Consider the following 19,737-nt stretch of genomic DNA (forward strand, 5'->3'; position numbering starts at 1 on the left):
CCAGTCTGTTAGGCTGGGGTGCGGTCTGGGACTCCCTGAAAGCTCAGGGCTTATGGTCTCGGGAAGAAACTCTTCTCCCGATAAAGATTCTGGAATTGAGGGCGATATTCAACGCTCTTCAGGCATGGCCTCAACTAGCTGCGGCCAAATTAATCAGATTTCAGTCGGACAACATCACGACTGTAGCTTACGTCAATCATCGGGGGGAACAAAGAGTTCCCTAGCAATGACGGAAGTAACCAAAATAATCAGGTGGGCGGAGGATCACTCCTGCCATCTCTCAGAAATTCACATCCCAGGAGTAGACAACTGGGAGGCGGATTTTCTAAGTCGTCAGACTTCTCACCCGGGGGAGTGGGAACTCCACCCGGAGGTATTTGCCCAGCTGAGTCAGCTTTGGGGCACTCCAGAGTTGGATCTAATGGCGTCCAGTCAGAACACCAAACTTCCTCTCTACGGGTCCAGGTCCCGGGATTCCAAGGCGGTATTGATAGATGTTCTAGCAGCGCCTTGGTCCTTCAATCTGGCTTATGTTTTTCCACCGTTTCCTCTCCTCCCGCGTCTGGTTGCCAGAATCGAGCAGGAGAAGGCTTCGGTGATTCTGATAGCGCCTGCGTGGCCACGCAGGACTTGGTATGCAGACCTAGTGGACATGTCATCTGTCTCACCATGGACATTGCCAATGAGGCAGGATCTTCTGATACAGGGTCCGTCCAAGCATCCAAATTTAGTTTCTCTACGTCTGACTGCTTGGAGATTGAACGCTTAATTCTATCAAAGCGTGGGTTCTCTGAGTCAGTTATAGATACTCTGATTCAGGCTTGAAAGCCTGTCCCCAGGAAAATCTACCATAAGATATGGCGGAAATATCTTTGTTGGTGTGAATCCAAGATTAGGATTCCCAGGATATTGTCCTTTCTCCAAGAAGGATTGGAGAAAGGATTGTCAGCTAGTTCCTTAAAAGGACAAATATCTGCTTTGTCTATCCTGTTACACAAGCGTCTGGCAGAGGTACCAGACGTTCAAGCGTTTGCTCAGGCTTTAGTCAGAATCAAGCCTGTCTATAAATCTGTGGCTCCGCCATGGAGTTTGAATCTAGTTCTTTCAGTTCTTCAAGGGGTTCCGTTTGAACCTTTACATTCCATAGACATTAAGTTGTTATCTTGGAAAGTTTTGTTTTTGATAGCTATCTCTTCTGCTCGAAGAGTTTCAGTTTCAGAATTATCTGCCTTACAGTGTGATTCACCTTACCTGGTGTTCCACGCAGATAAGGTAGTTTTGCGTACCAAGCCTGGTTTTCTTCCTAAAGTTGTTTCTAACAAGAATATTAACCAGGAAATAGTTGTTCCTTCTCTGTGTCCTAATCCATCTTCGAAGAAGGAACGTATATTACACAATCTTGATGTAGTTCGTGCTTTAAAGTTCTATTTACAAGCAACTAAGGATTTCCGACAAACATCTTCCTTGTTTGTTATCTACTCTGGTAAGAGGAGAGGTCAGAAAGCGACTGCTACCTCTCTTTCCTTTTGGCTGAAAAGCATCATCCGTTTGGCCTATGAGACTGCTGGCCAGCAGCCTCCTGAAAGAATTACTGCTCATTCTACCAGAGCAGTGGCTTCCACATGGGCTTTCAAAAACGAGGCTTCGGTTGAACAGATTTGTAAGGCAGCGACTTGGTCTTCACTACATACTTTTGCCAAATTTTACAAATTCAATACTTTTGCTTCTTCGGAGGCTATTTTTGGGAGAAAGGTTTTGCAAGCAGTGGTGCCTTCCGTTTAAGGTACCTGTCTTGTTCCCTCCCTTCATCCGTGTCCTAAAGCTTTGGTATTGGTATCCCACAAGTAAAGGACGAATCCGTGGACTGGATACACCTTGCAAGAGAAAACAGAAGTTATGCTTACCTGATAAATTATTTTCTCTTGCGGTGTATCCAGTCCACGGCCCGCCCTGGCATTTAAGTCAGGTTAACATTTTTTGTTTAAACTCCAGTCACCACTGCACCCTATGGTTTCTCCTTTTTCTTCCTAACCTTTGGTCGAATGACTGGGGGGGTGGAGCTAGAGGGGGAGCTATATGGACAGCTCTGCTGTGTGCTCTCTTTGCCACTTCCTGTAGGGAATGAGAATATCCCACAAGTAAAGGATGAATCCGTGGACTGGATACACCGCAAGAGAAAGTAATTTATCAGGTAAGCATAAATTCTGTTTTTATAAAAACAGGAAGAAGCGGAACTACCATTGGTGAAGCAGGTGCAGAGGCAACAGGGCCCATAGCAGCCAGTCTATAGGCATGTGCGTACTGTGTACAATCCAAATGCATTTTATTAGTGCAGGTTGCAGGTCCATCTTACCTATCCTTAAAATCATTATACAGAGCAGCATGTATAATATAACTACAGGTAGCCCTCAGTCAGTTTACGCCGGGGTTAGGTTCCAGAAGGAATGGTTGTAAATCGAAACCGTTGTAAATTGAAACCCAGTTTATAATGTAAGTCAATGGGAAGTGAGGGAAGATAGGTTCCAGGCCCCTCTCAAAATTGTCATAAGTAACACCTAATACATTATTTTTAAAGCTTTGAAATGAAGACTTTAAATGCTAAACAGCAATATAAACCTAATAAAATAATCACACAACACAGAATATATAATTAAACTAAGTTAAATGAACAAAAACATTTGCTAAACAGCAATATAAACCTAATAAAATAATCACACAACACAGAATATATAATTAAACTAAGTTAAATGAACAAAAACATTTGCTAAACAGCATTAAAAACCTAATAAAATAATCACACAACACAGACTTCACTTGCATTTTTCTGCAAACAGTTCTTTCTATGCATTCCAATCTGGACTGATTTATAGACAGGAAGATCTTGTTCCTTTGAAATCTGCTCGATAGCTCAGGTCTGGTTAAACTGATTAATTTCAGCTTGCTTGGCTTTGCTGCAACACAAGCGGACAGCTCCACCTACTGGCTATTTTAATAAATGCACTGCTTCTCAATGCTTTTCAATAGCAGTCACATGACTGGAAAAAAGGTTGTTATTCTGAAACGGTGTAAATTGAACAGTTGTAAAACGAGGGCCACCTGTATTGCTTACTACTGAGTTACTTTCGGGAGCCCAAAAAATGTTTTTGCACCAGTACCCTCTGTTGAGTAGGTCCATTACTGAAAACAGGTGTAGTTAAATTCAGAATTTAACTGGAAGTGTTTTGTGCACATTTGAGCATCAGTCTAAGAACAATGACCACAACTCTGGGCTAGATTACACGTAAAGTGTACGGGTAAAAAAAAAGTTGCACAAAAACCAACTTAAATACATTAATGTATTACACTCATATATAAACTTTATGATAAAACAATTTTTTAATACAAATATTAATAAAAAGGGTTAAAAGAATTATGGTATATTACAAGGTATATTACTGGGAAGGGGTATTATGTATACTAAATATGTGTGTATATATATATATATATATATTTATATATATATATATATATATACAGTGGGGCAAAAAAGTATTTAGTCAGCCACCAATTGTGCAAGTTCTCCCACTTAAGAAGATGAGAGAGGCCTGTAATTTTCATCATAGGTATACCTCAACTATGAGAGACAAAATGTGGAAACAAATCCAGACAATCACATTGTCTGATTTGGAAAGAATTTATTTGCAAATTATGGTGGAAAATAAGTATTTGGTCAATATCAAAAGTTCATCTCAATACTTTGTTATATATCCTTTGTTGGCAATGACAGAGGTCAAACGTTTTCTGTAAGTCTTCACAAGGTTGTCACACACAGTTGCTGGTATGTTGGCCCATTCCTGCATACAGATCTCCTCTAGAGCAGTGATGTTTTGGGGCTGTTGCTGGGCAACACAGATTTTCAACTCCCTCCAAAGGTTTTCTATGGGGTTGAGATCTGGAGACTGGCTAGGCCACTCCAGGACCTTGAAATGCTTCTTACGAAGCCACTCCTTCGTTGCTCGGGAGGTGTGTTTGAGATCATTGTCATGCTGAAAGACCCAGCCACGTTCATCTTCAATGCCCTTGCTGATGGAAGGAGGTTTGCACTCAAAATCTCACGATACATGGCCCCATTCATTCTTTCATGTACACGGATCAGTCGTCCTGTTCCCTTTGCAGAGAAACAGCCCCAAACATGATGTTGCCACCCCCATGCTTCACAGTAGATATGGTGTTCTTTGGTTGCAACTCAGCATTCTCTCTCCTCCAAACACGACGAGTTGTGTTTCTACCACACAGCTCTACTTTGGTTTCATCTGACCATATGACATTCTCCCAATCCGCTTCTGGATCATCCATATGCTCTCTAGCATACTTCAGACGGGCCCGGACATGTACTGGCTTAAGTAGGGGGACACGTCTGGCACTGCAGGATCTGAGTTCCTGGCGGCGTAGTGTGTTACAGATGGTAGCCTTTGTTATGTTGGTCCCAGCTCTCTGCAGGTTATTCACTGGGTCCCCCCGTGTGGTTCTGGGATGTTTGCTCACCGTTCTTGTGATCATTTTGACCCCATGGGGTGAGATCTTGCGTGGAGCCCCAGATCGAGAGAGATTATCAGTGGTCTTGTATGTCTTCCATTTTCTAATAATTGTTCCCACAGTTGATTTCTTCACACCAAGCTGCTTGCCTATTGCAGATTCAGTCTTCCAAGCCTGGTGCAGGTCTACAATTTTGTTTCTGGTGTCCTTCGACAGCTCTTTGGTCTTCACCATAGTGGAGTTTGGAGTGTGACTGTTTGAGGTTGTGGACAGGTGTCTTTTATACTGATAACAAGTTCAAACAGGTGCCATTAATACAGGTAATGAGTGGAGGACAGAGGAGCCTCTTAAAGAAGAAGATACAGGTCTGTGAGAGCCAGAAATCTTGCTTGTTTGTAGGTGACCAAATACTTATTTTCCACCATAATATGCAAATAAATTCTTTCCAAATCAGACAATGCGATTGTCTGGATTTGTTTCCACATTTTGTCTCTCATAGTTGAGGTATACCTATGATGAAAATTACAGGCCTCTCTCATCTTCTTAAGTGGGAGAACGTGCACAATTGGTGGCTGACTAAATACTTTTTTGCCCCACTGTATATTATATACATATACACACACACACACACTCACCGGCCACTTTATAAGATACACTTGTTCAATTGCTTGGCAACACAAATTGCTAATCAGCCAATCACATGGCAGTAACTCAATACATTTAGACTTGCTGAAGTTCAAACCGAGCATCAGAATGGGGAAAACAGGGGATTTAAGTGACTTTGAAAGTGGCATGGTTGTTGGTGCCAGACGGGCTGGTCTGAGTATTTCAAAAACTGCTGATCTACTGGGATTTTCACGCACAACCATCTATAGGGTTTACAGAGAAAGGTCAGAAAAAAAGAAAATATCCAGTGAACAGCAATTGTGTGGACGAAAATACCTTGTTGTCAGAGGAGAATGGGCAGACTGGTTCGAGATGATAGGCAACAGTAACTCAAATAACCACTCATTACAACCAAGGTATGCAGAATACCATCTCTGAACACACAAGATGTCGAACCTTGAAGCAGATGGGCTACAGCAGCAGACCAGACTGGGTGCCACTCCTGTCAGCTAAGAACAGGTAACTAAGGCTACAATTCGTACAGGCTCACCAAAATTGGACAGTAGAAGATTGGAAAAACATTGCCTGGTCTGATGAGTCTCGATTTCAGCTGCGACATTCAGCTATAGGGGCAGAATTTGGCGTAAACAACATGAAAGCATGGATCCATCAACAGTTTAGGCTGGTGGTGGTGTAATGGTGTGGCAGATATTTTCTTAGCACACTTTGGGCCCCTTAGTACCAATTGAGCATTGTTTAAACACCACAGCTGAACATGTCCGTCCATCTTTCCATGTCCTTCTGATGGCTACTTCCAGCAGGATAATGCACCGTCACAAAAACATAATTTATGTAAGAACTTACCTGATAAATTCATTTCTTTCATATTAGCAAGAGTCCATGAGCTAGTGACGTATGGGATATACATTCCTACCAGGAGGGGCAAAGTTTCCCAAACCTCAAAATGCCTATAAATACACCCCTCACCACACCCACAAATCAGTTTAACGAATAGCCAAGAAGTGGGGTGATAAGAAAAAAGTGCGAAGCATAAAAAATAAGGAATTTGAATAATTGTGCTTTATCCAAAAAAATCATAACCACCATAAAAAGGGTGGGCCTCATGGACTCTTGCTAATATGAAAGAAATACATTTATCAGGTAAGTTCTTACATAAATTATGTTTTCTTTCATGTAATTAGCAAGAGTCCATGAGCTAGTGACGTATGGGATATAAATACCCAAGATGTGGAACTTCCACGCAAGAGTCACTAGAGAGGGAGGGATAAAATAAAGACAGCCAATTCTGCTGAAAAATAATCCACAACCCAAAAAAGTGAAACAAACTGAAAATATAAGCAGAAGAATCAAACTGAAACAGCTGCCTGAAGTACTTTTCTACCAAAAACTGCTTCAGAAGAAGAAAACACATCAAAATGGTAGAATTTAGTAAAAGTATGCAAAAAAGACCAAGTTGCTGCTTTGCAAATCTGATCAACCGAAGCTTCATTCCTAAACGCCCAGGAAGTAGATACTGACCTAGTAGAATGAGCTGTAATCCTTTGAGGCGGAGTTTTACCCGACTCAACATAAGCATGATGAATCAAAGACTTTAACCAAGATGCCAAAGAAATGGCAGAAGCCTTCTGACCTTTCCTAGAACCGGAAAAGATAACAAATACACTAGAAGTCTTTCGGAAATCTTTAGTAGCTTCAACATAATATTTTAAAGCGCTGACTACATCCAAAGAATGCAACGATCTTTCCTTAGAATTCTTAGGATTAGGACACAATGAAGGACCACAATTTCTCTATTAATGTTGTTAGAATTCACAACCTTAGGTAAAAATGTAAATGAAGTTTGCAACACCGCCTTATCCTGATGAAAAATCAGAAAAGGAGACTCACAAGAAAGAGCAGATAATTCCGAAACTCTTCTAGCAGAAGAGATGGCCAAAAAAACAAAACTTTCCAAGAAAGTAATTTAATATCCAGCGAATACATAAGTTCAAACGGAGGAGTTTGAAGAGCCCCCAAAACCAAATTCAAACTCCAAGGAGGAGAAATTGACTTAATGACAGGTTTTAATGCGAACCAAAGCCTGTACAAAACAATGAATATCAGGAAGATTAGCAATCTTTCTGTGAAATAACACAGAAAGAGCAGAAATGTGTCCTTTCAAGGAACTTGCAGACAAACCCTTATCCAGACCATCCTGAAGAAACTGTAAAATTCTAGGAATTCTAAAAGAATGCGAAGAAAAATGATGAGAAGAACACCAAGAAATGTAAGTCTTCCAAACTCTATAATATATCTTCCTAGACACAGATTTACGAGCCTGTAACATAGTATTAATTACAGAGTCAGAGAAACCTCTATGACTGAGAATCAGGCATTCAATCTCCATACCTTCAAATTTAATGATTTGAGATCCTGATGGAAAAAAGGACCTTGCGATAGAAGGTCTGGTCTTAACGGAAGAGTCCACGTTTGGCAAGAAGCCATCCAAACAAGATCCGCATACCAAAACCTGTGAGGCCATGCTGGAGCCACCAGCAGAACAAACGAACGCTCCTTTAGAATCTTTAAAATCACTCTTGGAAGAAGAACTAGAGACGGAAAGATATAAGCAGGATGATACTTCCAAGGAAGTGACAATGCATCCACTGCTTCCGCCTGAGGATCCCTGGATCTGGACAGATACCTGGGAAGCTTCTTGTTTAGATGAGAAGCTAACAGATCTATTTCTGGAAGTCCCCAGATTTGAACAATCTGAAGAAATACCTCTGGGTGAAGAGACCATTCGCCCGGATGTAAAGTCTGGCGGCTGAGATAATCTGCTTCCCAATTGTCTATACCTGGGATGTGAACCGCAGAAATTAGACAGGAGCTGGATTCCGCCCATGCAAGTATTCGAGATACTTCCTTCATAGCCAGAGGACTGAGAGTCCCCCCTTGATGATTGACATATGCCACGGTTGTGACATTGTCCGTTTGAAAACAAATGAACGACTCTCTCTTTAGAAGCGGCCACGACTGAAGAGCTCTGAAAATCGCACGGAGTTCCAAAATGTTGATTGGTAATCTCGCCTCCTGAGATTCCCAAACCCCCTGTGCTGTCAGAGATCCCCATACAGCTCCCCAACCTGTCAGACTTGCATCTGTTGAGATCACAGTCCAGGTTGGAAGAACAAAAGAAGCCCCCTGAACTAAACGATGATGGTCTGTCCACCACGTCAGAGAGTGTCGTACAATCGGTTTTAAAGATATTAATTGAGATATCTTTGTATAATCCCTGCACCACTGGTTCAGCATACAAAGCTGAAGAGGTTGCATGTGAAAATGAGCAAAGGGGATCGCGTCCGATGCAGCAGTCATAAGACCTAGAATTTCCATGCATAAAGCTACCGAAGGGAATGATTGAGACTGAAGGCTTCGACAAGCTGAAACCAATTTTAGACGTCTCTTGTCTGTTAAAGACAGAGTCATGGACACTGAATCTATCTGGAAACCTAAAAAGGTTACCCTTGTCTGAGGAATCAATGAACTCTTTGGTAAATTGATCCTCCAACCATGTTCTTGAAGAAACGATACAAGTCGATTCGTATGAGATTTTGCTAAATGTGAAGACTGTACAAGTACCAAGATATCGTCCAAATAAGGAAATACCACAATACCCTGTTCTCTGATTACAGATAGTAGGGCACCGAGAACCTTTGTAAAAATCCTTGGAGCTGTTGCTAGGCCAAACGGCAGAGCCACAAACTGGTAATGCTTGTCTAGAAAAGAGAATCTCAGAAACTGATAATGATCTGGATGAATCGGAATGTGCAGATATGCATCCTGTAAATCTATTGTGGACATATAATGCCCTTGCTGAATAAAAGGCAGAATAGTCCTTATAGTTACCATTTTGAATGTTGGTATTCTTACATAACGATTCAATATTTTTAAATCCAGAACTGGTCTGAAGGAATTCTCCTTCTTTGGTACAATGAATAGATTTGAGTAGAACCCCAGACCTTGTTCCAGAACCGGAGCTGGCACAATTACTCCAGCCAACTCTAGATCTGAAACACATTTCAGAAATGCTTGAGCCTTCACTGGATTTATTGGAACGCGAGAAAGAAAAAATCGTCTTGCAGGAGGCCTTATCTTGAAACCTATTCTGTACCCTTGAGAAACAATGTTCTGAATCCAAAGATTGTGAATCGAATTGAACCAAATTTCTTTGAAAAAACGTAATCTGCCCCCTACCAGCTGGGCTGGAATGAGGGCCGCACCTTCATGTGGACTTGGGAGCTGGCTTTGGCTTTCTAAAAGGCTTGGATTTATTCCAGACTGGAGTTTCCAAACAAAGACTGTTCCTGTAGAGGAAGGATCAGGCTTTTGTTCCTTATTCTGACTAAAGGAACGAAAACGATTAGCAGCCCTATATTTACCTTTAGATTTTTTATCCTGTGGTAAAAAAGTTCCTTTCCCCCCAGTAACAGTTGAAATAATAGAATCCAACTGTGAACCAAACAATTTATTACCTTGGAAAGAAAGGGAAAGCAAAGTTGACTTAGAAGACATATCAGCATTCCAAGTTTCAAGCCATAAAGCTCTTCTAGCTAGAATCGCTAAAGGCATGTACCTGATATCAACCCTAATGATATCAAAGATGGCATCACAAATAAAGTTATTAGCATGTTGAAGAAGATTAACAATGCTATGAGAATCATGATCTGTTACTTGTTGTGCTAAAGCCTTCAACCAGAAAGTTGAAGCTGCAGCAACATCCGCCAAAGATATAGCAGGCCTAAGAAGATTACCTGAACATAAATAAGCTTTTCTTAGAAAGGATTCAATTTTCCTATCTAATGGATCCTTAAAAGAAGTACTATCTGCCGTAGGAATAGTAGTACGTTTAGCAAGAGTAGAGATAGCCCCATCAACTTTAGGGATTTTGTCCCAAAACTCTAGTCTGTCAGATGGCACAGGATACAATTTTTTAAACCTTTTAGAAGGAGTAAAAGAACTACCCAGATTATTCCATTCCCTGGAAATTACTTGAGAAATAGCATCAGGGACAGGAAAAACTTCTGGAATAACTACAGGAGGTTTAAATACCGTATTTAAACGTTTAGATTTAGTATCAAGAGGACCAGAATCCTCTATTTCTAATGCAATTAAGACTTCTTTAAGTAATGAACGAATAAATTCCATTTTAAATAAATATGAAGATTTATCAGTATCAATTTCTGAAACAAAATCTTCTGAACCAGAGAAATTATCATCAGTTTCAGAATCAGAATGATGATGTTCATTTAAAAATTCGTCTGAAAAATGAGGAGTTTTAAAAGACTTTTTACGCTTACTGGAAGGAGGAATAACAGACATAGCCTTCCTAATAGATTTAGAAACAAAATCTCTTATATTAACAGGAACACCCTGAGTATTAGATGTTGATGGAACAGCAACAGGTAATGGAACATTACTAAAGGAAATATTCTCTGCATTAGCAAGTTTATCATGACAGTTATCACAAACAACACCCGGAGGTACAGTTACCACAAGTTTACAACAAATGCACTTAACTTTGGTAGTTCCAGCATCGGGCAGCGAATTTCCAGAAGTAGCTTCTGATCCAGGGTCAATCTGAGACATTTTGCAATATGTAATAGAAAAAACAACATATAAAGCAAAATTATCAAATTCCTTAAATGACAGTTTCAGGAATGGGAAAAAATGCCAATGAACAAGCTTCTAGCAACCAGAAGCAACTAAACAATGAGACTTAAATAATGAGGAGACAGAAATGACGCCCATAATTTTTAGCGCCAAAAAACCCGCCCACATTATTTGGCGCCTAAATGCTTTGGCGTAAAAAAATGACGCCACATCCGGTAACGCCGACATCTTTGGTGCAAAAAAAGTAAAAAAAATTACATACGTATAACAACTTCCGGTGATAAGTATGACGCCGGAAATGACTAAAAATTTTTTTGCGCCAAAAAAGTCCGCGCCAAAATGACGCAATAAAATGAAGCATTTTCAGCCCCCGCGAGCCTAACAGCCCACAGGAAAAAGTCAAATTTTAAAGGTAAGAAAAATTTAATATTCAAATGCATTATCCCAAATAATGAAACTGACTGTCTGAAATAAGGAATATTGAACATCCTGAATCAAGGCAAATAAATGTTTAAACACATATTATTTAGAACTTTATATAAAAGTGCCCAACCATAGCTTAGAGTGTCACAGAAAATAAGACTTACTTACTCCAGGACACTCATCTACATATAGTAGAAAGCCAAACCAGTACTGAAACGAGAATCAGTAGAGGTAATGGTATATCTAAGAGTATATCGTCGATCTGAAAAGGGAGGTAAGAGATGAATCTCTACGACCGATAACAGAGAACCTATGAAATAGACCCCGTAGAAGGATATCATTGAATTCAAATAGGCAATACTCTCTTCACATCCCTCTGACATTCACAGCACGCTGAGAGGAAAGCCGGGCTTCAACCTGTTGCGAAGCGCATATCAACGAAGAATCTAGCACAAACTTACTTCACCACCTCCACGGGAGGCAAAGTTTGTAAAACTGATTTGTGGGTGTGGTGAGGGGTGTATTTATAGGCATTTTGAGGTTTGGGAAACTTTGCCCCTCCTGGTAGGAATGTATATCCCATACGTCACTAGCTCATGGACTCTTGCTAATTACATGAAAGAAACTCAAATCATCTCAGACTGGTTTCTTAAATATGACAATGAGTTCACTGTACTCTAATGGCCTCCACAGTCACCAGATCTCAATCCAATAGAGCACCTTTGGGATGTGGTGGAACGGAAGATTTGCATCATGGATGTGCAGCCGAAAAATCTGCAGCAACTGTGTGATGAACCAAAATATCTGAGGAATGTTTCCAACACAATGTTGAATCTATGTCACAAATAATTAAGGCAGTTCTGAAGGCAAAAGGGGGACCAACCCGGTACTAGCAAGGTGTACCTAATAAAGTGGCCGGTGAGTGTGTATATATATATATATTCTGAAGCCGCGACACTCTAGCCGTTGCTAGGGGTGCGGCGTCTACTTTCCTGCTTGTTGCCAGGGTCCGGATGCGTGCGGCGCTGACATCACCGCACGTTTCTCTCTCTCTCTGATGCCGGTCAAAAACGATCTATCACTGCCCAGGTATAAGTGTTACTTTGTTTGCTCCTGGGTGTGATAGATTGTTACTTCTCTGATTGTTTTATTGATATACTGCTACTGAACTCTGCCTGTCTGACTACTCTGCCTCTTAACCCCTAAACTGCTGGATTGATATACTGCTGCTGAACTCTGCTTGTCTGACCACTCTGCCTATTAATCTCTAAATTGCTGGATTGATATACTGATGCTGAACTCTGCTTGTCTGACCACTCTGCCTCTTAACTCCTATATTGCTGGATTGATATACTGCTGCTGAACTCTGCTTGTTTGACCACTCTGCTTGATTAACCCCTATTGTTCTGGACCATTCTAGTGGTTTACCCTTGGACTGCTTTACTGTTGCCAAATCCTGCCTGCCTGACCCTTCTTGTGGTGTACCCTCGAACTACCTTTCTCTGATTCCCTGCCTGTTGCCACTGAAGACCATCCTGCCTGTGGTGAATGTCGCTTACCTCATCTTGCAAACTTTCTCTGCTCTGGGTTATTCCCTATCATTCCGGCTCGACGCCGGGATAAGAAGACTACTGGCCGAGTTTGGTCTGATAGTGGAATATCCCACAAGCATTACATTATACTTGGGCCATGGAGCCAGATGAGGTGGCAAGAACAGTTTATCTTCAGGGACAGATGTTGGGAACCCACACCACACAGTTGCAGAGTATGGATTCCAAACTAGAGGATATAACCATTCAACTCTCATCACTTGTTACAGCGAGGAATACCGCTCCCGTTGTTGTACCGCCAGTCTCTGCTCCTAGTACTGCTGCTTCTTCCTCTGCTTCTGGAAGTATACCCCGGACACCATTGTCTGACAAGTATGAAGGTACTACTGATTGCAGGGGTTTTCTTAACCAATGCAGACTGCACTTCCGCAATGATCCTCACACCTTTCAGTCTCATCAGTCAAGGGTGACCTTTATCATTTCCTTATTGAAAGACAAGGCCCTAGCCTGGGTCTCTCCCCTTTCGGAACAGAATGCTCCACTCATGAACGATGCTGATGCGTTCATTTCTGCACTTACTTCTGTGTTTGGGACTTCTGGCCGTACTACTGCTGCAGAATTTTCTCTCCTAGATCTCCGCCAGGGCAATAGAACTGTGGCACAATTTGCCATTGAGTTTCGCACCTTGGCACTAGAGACCAGTTGGGAGAGTGGTGCCCTCAAGGCAGCCTTTAGGAGGGGTCTGCATGAACGCATCAAATATGAACTCACTTATTTTATAACATTTTGTATCAGTCTAGACTCTCGCTTCCAGGAGAGACAAGCCGAGAGAGGCAGAACTCAGAGAATCCTTCCTTCCCGTCCTTCTATTCATCCGGTTTCTGCAGTGTACTCTACCCCTTCAACTTCTCCAGCCACCCCAGTAGAGGAACCTATGGATCTTACCTCCTTCAAACCCACAGAGTCTGAAAAACAGAGAAGAAGGAGATTGAGACTATGCTTTTATTGTGGTTCTAACTCCCATCAACTAAAGGACTGTGACATTCGGCCGGGAAAAGTCAATGCGTAGGGGATAACACTGGGGTACCTCTAAGCATGGTTTCTACTAAATCCCCTGACTCCTCTCGGATTCTGGTACCTGTTACCCTTACCTTCCTTCAAAATACTGTCCACACTCAAGCCTTCATTGATTCAGGGGCAGCTGGAAACTTCCTGGATCACCGTTTCATGATTCAAGCTGGCTTGCCTCTTTTGCAGAAAATACATTGTCTCAAAATAACTATTCTGGATGGCCCCCCTTGGTTCAGGCTTGATCTATTTTGAGTCAGCACCCCTGACCCTGACTGTGGGAGTCCTTCATACAAAACAGCTGCAGTTCGAGGTCATTCATTCCCCAGCACAGCCCGTCATCCTTTGTCTCCCTTGGCTTCGGATACACAATCCACAGTTCGACTGGGCTGAAAGACAACTGGCCTCCTGGGGTACCTCCTGTTTCCACTCCTGCCTTGCTAAAGTCACTCCTCTGCTCTGCATCCCCATAGCCAGTATACAGACTCCTCCAAACCTTCCCTGAGTATATGCGGACTTTGCAGATGTGTTTGAGAAAAAAGCAGCCGACGTGCTGCCACCCCACCGTTTTTATGACTGCAAAATCGACCTCTTTCCCGGAGCCCCACTTCCTAAAGGGAGGACTTATCCATTCTCCAAAGCTGAAACCCAATCCATGGAGGAGTACATGTAAGAGAACCTAGGTAAAAGGTTTCATTCGCCTTCCTCCTCTCCTGCTGGGGCAGGCTTCTTTTTCATCAGTAAAAAGTATGGTTGGCTCAGACCCTGCATCGACTACAGGGCCTTGAACAACATAACTATCAAGAATCGCTATCCCATTCCATTGATCATCGAACTGTATGACTGACTCCAGGATGCTTGCTTCTTCACCAAGCTGGACTTACGTGGGGCATACAAACTGATTCGTATCTTTCCAGGCCACGAATGGAAGACCACCTTCAACACAAGATCAGGGCATTACGAATACCTCGTAATGCCCTTTGGGCTGTGTAACGCCCCTGCAGTCTTCCAGGCATTTGTCAACAATGTCTTCCGTGACCTTCTCAACCACACTGTCATCAGGGCCGGCCCTAGCCATTGCGAGGCCCAAGGCAGGATGACAAAATGGGGCCCCCTTTCTCCCCGCTGCCAGCCCCGCCCAATCTCTGCCCCCAGCCCCGTCCAATCTCCGCCCCCACAGCTTTTAAAATGAAAAAAAAAATGGGAAAAAAATCATTTAAGTAATGCAAATTTTATATATAAAAAAAACATATAAATCCACTATAGCACTATAACATTTTATATATTGCAATATAACATTTGTACTATTGGAACAACTGTTTATGTATATAATGAAGAATTATGCTGACAATTAGGAACAGTTGAGTTGAACTGGGCCTTATTTTTATGTGTTTTCTTATGATAACAAGAACATTACAGAGACGCCAGGGCCGGCCCTAGCAAGTGCAGGTCCCTAAGCAGATTGACAGCGCGGGGCCTGTACCCAGAACAAAAAATACTTAAAAGAAATGGGGCAATGCACTGTACCACACAAACACACAGATATAATACGCACACAGAGAGATACTTATATACACATACACCCATACACATACACAGGTATATACATACACAGGTGTACACTCAGACACATACACAGGTACACAGATATATACATACACAGATGTACACACACACAAACACAGAGCCCACACACACACACAGAGCCCACACACACACACACAGATCCCACACACACACAGAGCCCCCCCCCCCACACACACAGAGCCCACAGACAGAGCCCCCCCACACACAGAGCCCCCCACACACAGAGCCCAGACAGAGCCCCCACACACACAGAGCCCCCCCCACACACACAGAGCCCCCACACAGACAGAGCCCCCACACACACTGACAGAGCCCACACACACACACAGATAGAGCCCACACACACACACAGAGCCCCCCCCCACACACACAGATAGAGCCCACACACACAGATAGGGCCCACACACACACAGATAGGGCCCACACACACAGACAGATAGGGCCCACACACACACACACACACACAGATAGGGCCCACACACACACACACAGATAGAGCCCCTACACACACACACACATATAGAGCCCCCCCACACACACATATAGAGCCCCCCCACACACACATACATATACACACACACATAGATACATAGGTAATATGGGGAGACACCCAGTAGGGGAGGTAAGGAATACAGGAATGTTTGGGGTACATATAGTTATACTTCAGTAGGTAATATGGGGAGACGGGATGAGCCTGAGAGGGTTTAATCTGACACCAAGAGCTATATTTCTGTTCTACTGTGCAGAGTTACTGATGGAGCCTCTATTAACTAATGCACCAGCATTATATTATATGACTTAGGGTGACTTATTCCTCTGGAGCTTGGTGTATTGGAGCGACTACCTGCATTTATGTTTAAATGTTTTTATTGAGTTTTACAGAGTTTTACATATTCATAGGTTCCGTATTAAAAAAGGCAACATAACTGAACATTAATACAGTGAGAACAATAAAAATGAAAAGTAAAAAAGAAAAAAATATAAACAGAAACAATTGTTGTGTCTTTCGTCATTATTCCATACCTTTGAAAATTTATCTTATATACTTTCAAGTGTATCAGTGAGTGTCTATAGAGTCATCATGAGTTGTCATCTATCTTCAAGATAGAGTCTCCGTGCTCGTGCATTACAAATAGCCATTCGGCTATCGCCTTCTGCTAATCCAATGCAGCTTTTCACAGGCTCCCTTCAATGTCATTGTGTTTTATACATCTCCAATTCATTGTTCTCTTTGTTAATCAATAGATTTACTGCTGCAACATATGTTTAAACAAACACGAGTGGCTGTTTGTCATGCACAAGCACGGAGACTCAGCTTTAGAGTAGTAGTAATGGGAGTAGTTGCAGTGGGGGGCGGAGTTCCGAATATTGCAGAGGAGCCGAATAAACAGCTTTCCATGAGCGCACCATTTGTGATACAAAATCCCACACATGCGCTCTCGAAAGGGTTCCGGAATTTCACAGCTCTAAATATTTTACCAGTGACGTATGCGGCCAGGTATGTGATGACACTGGCACGCATGCGCATTAGGTCTAAAATTTGTGAAACAGCTGATGTAACGTCACAGGAAGTGACATGGTTCGCTGTTTTCCAAAGTTTGCCCTCTTACCAGAACATAGGCAAAGAGAATGACTGGGGTGGGAGGGAAGGGATATTTAACAGCTTTGCTGTGGTGCTCTTTGCCGCCTCCTGCTGGGCAGGAGTGATATTTCCAACAGTAATTAATGATGATCCATGGACTTATCGTGTCAATAGAAAGAAATAGGCCTAGCTCAATACCTTTGGTTGTCTAATATATATATATATATATATATATATATATATATATATATATATATATAGGTGGCCCTCGGTTTACAGTGGTTCAATTTGCACCATTTCAGAATAACAACCTTTTTTTTCAGTCATGTGACTGCTATTGAAAAGCATTGAGAAGCAGTGCATTGATTAAAAAAACTCAGTAGGTCCGCTTGTGTTGCAGCAAATATATGCAATCCAAGCAAGCTGAAATTAATCAGTTTAACCAGACCTGAGCTATGGAGCAGCTTGCAAAGGAACAAGATCTTCTTGTCTATTAATCAGTCCAGATTGGAATGCATAGAAAGAACTGTTTGCAGAAAAATGCAAGTAAAGTCTGTATTGTATGATTATTATATTAGGTTTATAATGCTGTTTAGCAAATGTTTTTGTTCATTTAACTTAGTTTAATTTTATATTCTGTGTTGTGTGATTATTTTATTAGGTTTATAATGCTGTTTAGCATTTAAAGTCTTAATTTCAAAGCTTTAAAAATAATGTATTAGGTGTTACTTATGCCAATTTTGAGAGGGACCTGGAACCTAACTCCCTCACTTCCCATTGACTTACATTATAAACTGGGTTTCAATTTACAATGGTTTCGATTTACAACCATTCTTTCTGGAACCTAACCCCGGCGTAAACTGAGGGCTACCTGGTATACTGTATATATATATATATATATATATATATATATATATATATATATATATATATATATATATATATAAATAAATCAGTTCTCCTGGCACTTCTGAGGAATCACATATCCAAGTAAAGGAAAAAAAATATTAAATTCACTGGTGTAAAAACATATACAGGATATACCTGTGCATTAAAGCAAGACAGTTTTGATAGGTAAATAAAACAAAACAAGGCTCTATTTCTGTTTAAATGGAGTGATAGTAAAAATGCTAAAAATTCATCCTCTGTAACAGGAATAAAGTGCTGAGTTTTGGGGTTTAAAGTTTGCAGTGATTTGGAAGGAGTGATTATTGTTGTTGTGGATATTGTTGTTGTGGTAGGAGGTTATTTCATGTCAGACAGAGGCAATTTTTGTTTTGAAATGTATTGAAAAGTCATGTGTCGCGAGAGAAGTGGTAATGGGTGGAGAGGGAAGGCACAGGAGGGTATTAAAAGTGGAGTAAAGACGCTTAGGATTGTAAGATATAGATGAAATAATAGTTGTAAAGTAGTTTTGCTTGGAGAGGTTGAGGGCGGAGAAGAAGGGCAGCATAAATTTGCAATGCAAAAAGTTGACAGATGAGCAAGATTTTCTCCAGTGCCATTCTGCCATGCAGAAGCATTTTTGCAAGTAGTATACCAGAAATGTGTGCCATGGTTGGGGGTGCTTCTGTAGGGTGCCATTTTTGGAAGGAGGAGCTTATTGTCAAGGACAGAGGCCAGAATGGAATTATACAGAGAGAGAGAGAGAGAGAGAGAGAGAGAGATTCCTCAGGACAGGAAAGGGAGGAGATTGCAGGGAGAAGAGGGATTAGAGTGTGAGAGAGTAGTTCTGTGTTTATGGTGTGTAACTTTCTACGGAGTCTATTTGAAGGGTTAGGTGGTGGTTGTGTAGTCGGTGTAGTGATGCTGCATTTCCAGAGATGGTGGTCAGAGATTGGGAATGGGTAGTTAGCAAACTGAGAAACAGAACAATGTTGGCTGAGGTTTAGGTCAATTGAATGGTCATCATTGTGAGTAGGGGAATTAGTCCACTGTGACCCCAGGGAGCTTTGAAACTCCAGGAGCGCTATCATTATTAAAAGGAATATTAAAGTCCCCAAGAATGGGGGCAGACGAGTCATAGGAGGAAGTAAGGCAGCCATGACGTGAAGTGGTCAAGGAAAATGGTGGGTGACCCAGGGGAGCAGTAAATGACAGCAACTCGAACAGATGGGGTGAAAAACAAAATTTATGCTTACCTGATAAATTCCTTTCTCCTGTAGTGTGGTCAGTCCACGGGTCATCATTACTTCTGGGATATTAACTCCTCCCCAACAGGAAGTGCAAGAGGATTCACCCAGCAGAGCTGCTACATAGCTCCTCCCCTCTACGTCACCTCCAGTCATTCGACCAAGGACCAACGAGAAAGGAGAAGCCAAAGGGTGTAGTGGTGACTGGAGTATAATTCAAATTTTTTTTACCTGCCATAAAAAACAGGGCGGGCCGTGGACTGACCACACTACAGGAGAAAGGAATTTATCAGGTAAGCATAAATTTTGTTTTCTCCTGTTAAGTGTGGTCAGTCCACGGGTCATCATTACTTCTGGGATACCAATACCAAAGCTAAAGTACACGGATGACGGGAGGGACAGGCAGGCTCTTTATACGGAAGGAACCACTGCCTGAAGAACCTTTCTCCCAAAAACAGCCTCCGAAGAAGCAAAAGTGTCAAATTTGTAAAATTTGGAAAAAGTATGAAGAGAAGACCAAGTTGCAGCCTTGCAAATCTGTTCAACAGAAGCCTCATTCTTAAAGGCCCAAGTGGAAGCCACAGCTCTAGTAGAATGTGCT

The sequence above is a fragment of the Bombina bombina genome, chromosome 2 (assembly GCF_027579735.1).
Source record: "Bombina bombina isolate aBomBom1 chromosome 2, aBomBom1.pri, whole genome shotgun sequence".
Classification (NCBI taxonomy): domain Eukaryota; kingdom Metazoa; phylum Chordata; class Amphibia; order Anura; family Bombinatoridae; genus Bombina; species Bombina bombina.